Consider the following 9,127-nt stretch of genomic DNA (forward strand, 5'->3'; position numbering starts at 1 on the left):
AGCGGATGCGAGAGGAGTTCATGAACCTAAGTCAGTCCTCTGGGAAAAGAGTAGAAGCTTATGTCTCGTGAATGTAATCCATCCTAAAGAGATGGGCTAACCATCATTTGGACGAAGGCATTTAGAAAGGAGTGTTCCTTAGAGGCCTACAACCAGAAGTTTGCAGGTTCATGGAATTGAGAAGACCAGTCAATTTACAAGCTGCAGTGGAAGGTGCAAGATTGTATGACGAAGTTGAAGCAAAGATGTCAATGACTCCAGGAAGAGGAGTCTTGCCTCCTATGCCGGGAATGGTATACCCACCAAATGCAGTCCCAGGGACAGTTCCCTAACCCTATTCCCAGATGCAAACAATGCTGCAGTATAATGCACCTAATCCATTGTGGTCACCACAGACGACAGTGCCTCAAATGATGGTTCAACCACAACAACAGTGGCCTCAAACAATTCCTCCAATGGCGATTCAACAACAGTGGAACCCTACCAACTGGAATCAACAACCCCAAGTCTCAACACGAGCTCTGAATCAGAACCAGAACTGAGGACCTTCTAGATCGACCCAACCAGCGTATGCAGTAATTATAGAAGCTTTCCAAAACCCTACTACAAGCACTTCAGGAGGTGAAAATTTAAAGGACTGCTTATCTAACTCAGTTGCAAGTATCAAGAAAGAGCTTATGGATGTGATTACAGAGTAGCTACAGACGCTGAAGGTGAATACCGCCAATATATCCACTCCTACGGGAGCTGAAAGAGATATGATGCACTCTAATACATGGTGTGGAAAGTGTCATCAAGCGGGACATTTAGCCACTGAATGTACCCAAAACCAACCATTCCTCGAGCCTTCTATTCCTATTGTTTGCAGAAGAACCATACAGAGGATATTTGCTCTCTGAAAGAGATGCATGAACGAAGATAGAAAGATGAAAATGCAAGATTTAACTTGCTAGAGTCCAAAATAACAACACAAGATATTGGACCAAAGCCTAGGGAGTTTGGTCCTAATTTTGGTCCAAGGAGGTTTCCCTCTCAAAGTTACAGAGGACGACAGTCTTGGCGGTGGTCAAAGATCAGAGATGGAATGTTATAGCTATGGAGAAAAGGGTCATATCTCCCCGAATTGTCCAAACCCTAGACGATCTATGGATTACAAGCCCTTATGCAACCGATGCAAAGGAGAAGGCCACACTGCAAAGGACTGTCCAAGTCCAGCTTCTGTAAAGGCCAATGCCACTAATAGCCAACAGAAGGTACAAGAGCCTGCCTCCAATTTGGTAGAGTTGAAAGTTGCCATTGTCACGCGCACCAAGAAGAAGGGACCAGTTGTGTAAGAAGAGGACAACTCTCGTGCCAAGACTGTGAAGTTTAACCTACCAATAGAGGGACAAAGCAGTATAGGACAGAACAGTGCAGTACAGAGCATTGCAGTGCCACAGAGAGTTACAGAGACAGTCTCAGAAACAGGACCAGAGGTCCAGGAGATAGACGATACAGAAGCACTTCCAGAAATAGAGGAAGTGCCGATGCTACCATTGTTAGAAGAAAAATGAAAGATGAAAATGGGTGTAGCCCCATTCCCCAGTAGGCTAGAGAAGCCTGTGGATCCTATCAAAGATTATGACTTGGTAAAAGACCTAGACACTTTTAAACCAAACTTAACATTCCGATAGTTACTGATATTATCTCCCAGCTGCTGAAAGAAATTCAAAAGCATCTTGACAAGAAGATGGGGATTCAGGATTGTTCCATCAACAGTGACTGAGACTAATAAGGCCCCAGAGCCTGTAAAGGAAGTCGATGTGGCTAATGCCTTCCTAGATCCTAGAACCCTAGAGATTAGTGTATGGATAGAAGGATGCTTTATTTCAGATGCATTGATTGACGAAGGTTTATCAGTAAACATAATGACGAATGTGACAATGAAGGACTTAGGGTTGCAAGGAATTCAACATACATAGTGGCTTATCAGATTGGTAGACCAAAGCAGAATCAAACCGTTGGGCATCCTCCCATACGTAAAAACAACCCTTGCAGGAAGAGACTATTGGCTCACATATCTGGTGGTCAAACCAAATTCTTATGGGACCTCATACCCTTTGCTGTTGGGAAGACCTTGGCTCTTTGAAGCAAGAGCCAGGACGGACTAGTTCAGAGGAACCCTAACCCTAGGCAGAGGACCCAACAAAGTAGTGTTGAAGTTGTATGGATCACAAAAAGGCAATGGATCCACATCCATCAAAGTCATAACTGACTCCTCCAACGAGGCAACAGATGGTACATCAGGTGATGAAGAGGCTGTTAAACAGATATTTTCCAAGAAAATAGAGACATAGTCCCTAATAGTGGGCACTGTAAGTCAACTACCAAGGGAAGCAAAGTCCTTGTCCATGGGAGAATACCTCCTGCCTCAACTAGAATTAACTTTTGAAATTACCTGTGATAGTGAAATAGAAGCATGGATGTACTGTTCTCCCTGTTACATGGCAGTCACAGAAGTAGCAAGTAGCAACAGATACAGAGACAGAGCCGATATAGAACAGAGACATAACGAGAGACAATCATAGAAATAATGACTGTAATAGAAGCAGAAGCAGAGATAGAAGATCTGTTCTTCTCCTATAGAGCCTCTACAGAACCAGAGACAGAGCCTCCAGAGGAAGAGGATGAAAATGATGAGGAAGAAAATGAAGCAGGTTATGAAAGTGTAGATGAATAATTTTCTCTAATAGCAGATGATCTTGTTGATGTCCCTACAGAGACCTCAGAGGCCAAAGATCTTAGGGTGTTGGATGGAATGACCATGCTTCCATTTGGGTTGATCAATGGACCACACAGTATGCAGAATCTGTATAAGCAATGGATTAAAGGCATAAAAATTAAGTTCACCAGTGGCTCATGTCGCCCTGACTGTTCAGTCCAGAGAAAAGATGACGATGATGCCCCTTGTCAACAAAAGTCGAAGTCCTCAGAGCCTCGGCCTCTAAAAGGTCCGTGCTATGTGACATTCCTGGACGCATCCTCTGAACCTTCCTAATGAACAAAGCAAATGTTAAAGGAGCTGGTTGAATAATTTGTTCGAGGGCTCTTTTCAACTATTGATGGTGATGGTGGATGGAAAGCCTATGATGAAACGCTGAAGAAGAACCTCTTATATCCTTTACAAATTTGTTATTACTTTTCAATTGATTATCAGATGTGTTAATGAATAACGAAGTTTTCCTTTAGTAGTATTTTTTCTAGAGATAGAGATGATAAGTTGGGGTCGTGATTTGGCCAGATTATTGAAGATACTGAAGAAGATAAAATTGAGCTCTTTAGTGAACTTATATTCTTCTTTTCCTTAGGTCACAAGGATGCTTTCTTTCTAAGTATGGGGATATGTTGAGAGTGGAAAAAGACTGAAATTTTGATTGATTTTTATTGTTTTTGAGGTCTGAATGATTGATTTTTGATAGATTTAGAGTGATGTATGGTTGTTAATGAAAGCGTTTGAGAGTATTTTGGATGATATTGATTATGTTTTGGAAGCTCATGATGATTTTTAGTGGAGATATGAAGCTCTGTGATGTTCTGATAGGTTCTGTTGAGGTTTTGATCGGTTCTGATACCTTTTGTATAACTTCTGTTTTGTTTTGATTTTCTTCTGTATGAAGCATGGATTGATGATTGATGAAGACTGAAATCTTTTGAAGGTTTATTGAATAGTTTTTGATAGTTTAGAATAGTTTTAGTTTGAGTTATAAGGATCTACTGTTCTTTGATGACCTTCTGTAACCCTCTGTAAACCTTCTGTAGAGCCTCTGTCTCTGTTCTGTATCTGTTTTGTATTTGCTCTGTTCTTATTTTGTAATGTTCTGTAGATCTTCTGTAGAATATATGTGTGACTTTGGGAAAGTTTTCTAACTTTTGGAAGGGATGAATCTAAGCAGCTGTGCTGAAGACTGAAGAGAAGACTGGAGTGACAGTGATAGTAGTGAGTTGTGAAGAGACACTGTAGTGGCTCTGGTGCCTCTTCACATCAGACATACCTCTTGGGAGGTGTATCCACGACCTAAGAAGGATTATTGAGAGTCATTATGAGAGTATTGTAGTGAGGAGATGATGTACTGAGAGAGAGAGAGAGAGAGAGAGAGAGAGCCAGAGATAGTCAATTTCTATCAAAACAATGTAACTGTATATGAGAGATTAAGAGAGAGAATTATGAAGACATTGAAGATTAATACTGTGTGATTGATTTCCATTAAAAAATGGTGTATTCTTTTATGTTCCTTGTTCTATTGATGGATTCTATGAAGATGTTGAAGATTATAGTTGATTCTATCAAATACGTGGGAGATATCTACTATGATGCTGCGTGAAGATTGGATATTTTCTTTGTTTTGGTCATCAAAAGAATGAAATAAAAGCTTGTTGATGTTACAAGATAGATTTTCTTGCAGTAGAATCCCCTTTTCCTTGGTGTTCCTCTTAGGGCTCCAACTCTACACCAAGGTGGGCAATGTGCACTAGGGTAAATTAGGTTGGATATGTGCAACAAACTAAGTAGAGGATATGTGTGGGTGAATGTCCCAAGATAACCTAAAATGGGTTTCACTAGTGTATGTGTGCACTCCATATTGTGCATGTGAACTATGTGCTATGTACGTATATATGTGCACTATGCACTGGGGCATCGCATTAGTACACAATGTAGTATACCAAGGCACAATGAAGTGAGAGTGAAGAGGTCAAGGTGCAAGAGTATGCAAGGTGGGTACAATTAGTGGGCTTGGAGTGTGATATAATTGTGCATGTGTGTACTTGCATGCATTGTACACTAGTATTATGCACTAGTGTATCATGTAATGCACTAGTGCATGGTAGGATTGTGTAAGTACAGGGTGTCTTAGGGTGATGTGTATCAAGTAGGTGTAAGGTGAATTGATTGATTGAGATGATGCAAGACTATTACTAGTGCACTGTACTTGTGTGCATTGTGCATGTTGTTTGGGTTGGAAAGGTCTAGATAAAAATCCATTCAAGATGAAGGGAAAGACAAGAAAATGGAAGAATGAAATATTGGAACAAGAACTCTTGAGTATAATGTAGGACACAAGAAACAAATAAATCCAACAAGTAATTATATTCCTCTTGAAAACTCTGAACTATTGAAATGAATCCCTTCAAGCTAAATATAATGTATCTAAGATGATAGCTTAAGAAAACTTTTTCTGAGAGGATATCTTAGCATTACCCTTTTAGCTCTAAAGAAATTACAATAGCAAGTACAAAGGAAAACTTTGAGTCCTCACTTTACAACAATAGGTAAAGCAATCCTTAGTTATATTTGAAAAAAGTAACCTCTTAAAGGTAAGCCTTTCTAGGCTAAAGGCACCTTCACATATGAGCTCAGATAGGGTCATTTGAGTACTCAAATCGAAGAAAAAACACCTAGGGGCCAATCCAACATGGACAAAATTGTGAAAATCCCTTCAAAGGAGTCAAAAAAGCCACTTTTCTATAAGTACATCACTTTTTGATATTTTTAGGCTTAAAAGACTTGTACTATTCAAAATAAGTTCTAGCACACTATAATGGTATTTGATAATTTAATTTTGGGTAATTACATGTCCCATTATATGAACTATGTACTTTACACTATGTCATTCACTGACTTACTCTTGAGAGGTTGGATAAATCATTGAATAACTCATCTCATAGGCACACACTAAAACCTTATAGTACTAAAGAACATGTTTGTTTTCACACTTTAGACACATAGTGTCTTGATAATGTATGTGTCATGTACACATGCACTATTCATTGTAGATTGTGTGCTAGTTTTGTGCACTAGGTGGTGTGTAAGGTTAGAGCTAATGTGCTAATGAGCTAGAGTGCAGGATGTAGTACATGATGATTGCATTAGGTAGGGTAGATAGATGTACAAGTGTGGATACTTGTGGTTGAGCACCCTAGGACACATGTGTACCACTACATGTATGCTAGCACATGTGGAGTGTGCATTATGTATTATGAACTATGCCGCCCTAGGTTGAGGCTAAGATTGGAATGCAAGATAGAATAATGTACTAGTGTACTGAACTAGAGGTTTAGTGTGTGATGGATATACTAGGGTGATGCTAAGATTGGAATGCGAGCTAGCATAATGTACTAGTGTACTCAACTAGATGTTTAGTGTGTGATGGATGTCCTAGGGTGATGCTAGGAAGGTGCGCTAGAGGTGAACTATGAGTAGGTACAAAAGTGTATCAATGTTTACCTTCTAGACTATGCACTAATGGACACACTAGTGCAGGATGTAGTGCACTATGATAAATGGATAGGTGTAATGCAACAATAATGCGATTGTGTACTAGGCTATGTGCAAGTTACTATGGTATACTAGATCTAGTGAGATACGTGTAGTGCACTAGATGCAGTGCACTACACGTAGGTGTAGTGCCCTAAGTTGGGGTGTGATGTATGTGCACTATGGTACACTAGTATACGAGTTCCATACAGATGTGCACGTACACTATGGTGTCTAGTGCAGAATGTGTGTGCACTAGAATGGCATGCTTGTGCACTGTGCTCTAAGTGCAAAGGTTCTACATGTAGTGGTCTTAGAATGAATTGTGGGGTTACATATGTGTGCATTGTAAGGTGTGAATTTCCTTCTTTTTGCTCCCCTTGATATCCCTTGTGAACAAGGTAGGTGTCGGATCAAAGAGAGAGAACAAAGAGACAATGAATAGATATGCAAACATATGTTGCTTCTATATGTATGAATATCTATGTATACACATATGTGCACTAAGGTAGATTAGTGCACAGTGAGTGTACAATGTATGCACACTAGTCCATAGTGCACTGGGATGGACTAACTTAACATAGTGCATTGGGATGGTTTATCTTAATAGCGGATTATGTAAGCCTAGGTGAAAGCTACATGTACAATGATGTGCAAGATACAAGGGGTAGTCCACTATGAGGGGCTAATGAATGGTGGTGTACACTAGTACAAGGTGCATGTGGAACTTGGATGTATTGTATGTGTGTAGTATGTACCATGCATAGATGTAATGCATAGGGTTGATATCTAAGGAATGGGTGAGTGTATTAGGTATTGTACATTCCAAGATACCATCTTTCTTTTGCCTTCTTCAACTTGGGCTCCCCCTTGTGAATAGTGTAGAAAAAAGAGTAAAAGAGAGAGAAGAGAGGGACTCAAAAAGTGTACAAGAGATTTGTTATTTTAGATGTAAGATGTTATATGCACATATGGGTGCAAAATGTGTGCACTAGGATAGTGCCAGTGCATGATGGTATGCACTAGAGTGTGTGCAGCCTATGATGTGCACTATGCATTTGTATATGTATATGTGCACTGTGCACTTTGTACATCCACATGTGCATTGTGTAAGTGCACTTGTGATGTGCACTATGCACTATGTATTGAACACTGACTATAAAAACAAAAAAAAATCATCACATCAACCACTAAAGAATATTTACTCTTAATTATTGTCAAGCAATAGAATGAAAGTCTAGCTACCTTCCATCCATTAAAACTTATATTTTCTTCCCCCTTACAAACATAGTGAGAGTTAGACAAAGCTTGGGTATTAGGTACCCTCCATTCTCTTTCTCTTGCTTTCCCTTCAATGCAACACTCACCCCTCAATCAATGATGATAGATAGTAAGAACTTAATGTGTGGAAGATTGCCAATAATAAATTCACACATTGTGTCATGTTGTGATGGTTGTAGTTCCAATGTTGGTTCTTGCTCCCAATAGCTGCTCCTCTCTGTTAGTAGCTCTCTCTTATTTTTGGCATCTCCTTATCTTCCTTGTGACTTCCTCTCCTTTTTTCTCCTCTTCCAATAGTAGTGGTGTCTTGCCTCCTTACTCAATGGCTAGGTGGTGATGAGGTAAGTAGTGTAGGAGGTGGAGATAGTTGTGCTGAGAGGCAAGATCTTGTGGTGCAATGGAATAGGAGTGAAGAGAGAAGGAGATGTGAAATATGATATGGTTATGGATATGGAGTAGGAAGTGGGAAAAAGAGATAGATTGATGACGATGGAGGTGGAGAGAGAGGAGTATTGGTTAGAGGAGGATATGCTAAGGGAAGAAGGGAGGGTAAGGAAGAGGTGATATTTATGGTCTATGGTGGAGATGGAGAGAGACAAAAAGGTGGGAATGCAGGGGGTAGAGTGAATAAGAAGTGTATAGTATAGAAAGTGATGGTTGTAAAGGGTACCCCTTGAAGCATATTAATGATTCCTTGAACCAAAGACTATAGCACCTTGATGTCTAATTTGTAGCATATAGCATCTCCCATGGCCGGATTTCCAAAAATTTTGATCCTTTGTGTGACTCATCAAGCCTAGGTTTAGATTGAAGGCACTAGTCCCTAGAATCAAATCCAATAGCATCAAGGGGTTTTCATGATTATTTGGCCTCACCAAGATGCATCAATATTAGTGTATGACAACTCTAAGATAGCAAGGGCTATATCATAGAGATCAAATGTGAATGCTTTTTCCTACAAAGGTGCAAAACTGCATGAGGATCAATGACTACCGCCAGAAAACTAGGTGTGGCCTATGTGAATCAGTCAATAAGTGAGCACATATAGTAGGTGTGCTATTGTAATCGACTTTGGATAGATATCAAATGGTCATTTTTGTTGTGTAGTGTATGGAGTTCAATGAGCTCGAACTCCAGTTTACACGTGGACTTAAGGTATCACATATGCCATAACATTGACCATCCAATGAACATAGGCTGATTTTCAAGACAAAATGAAAGGATATTTTCTTTCGCTCTAGTTTCATCTTCAAGCGAGGCATAATTGGTCCAACTTATAATGGCAAGAGTTTAGACGACAAAGCTTCTATTTATATTGAAAGATTTTGGCAAAGACTTTTGTTATTGTATATGCTTGAAGAAGTTCTTGAGAGTGTGTTGCAATACAAATATGAAGATGGTCTTTAATCTCAATCTAGCATTCAAGCGAAACTGAAATCTCTTAGACCCACTTCTCTTTATGAAACTAGCTCTTATGCCCTTGATGTCGAGACAGAATTCCAATCTATTGCCCAGATGCTTCCGACTCCACAATCCCATTTATCTCATTGCTTC

The sequence above is a fragment of the Lygodium microphyllum genome, chromosome 2 (assembly GCF_053477565.2).
Source record: "Lygodium microphyllum isolate KBCC chromosome 2, Lygodium_microphyllum_v1.1.10, whole genome shotgun sequence".
Classification (NCBI taxonomy): Eukaryota; Viridiplantae; Streptophyta; class Polypodiopsida; order Schizaeales; family Lygodiaceae; genus Lygodium; species Lygodium microphyllum.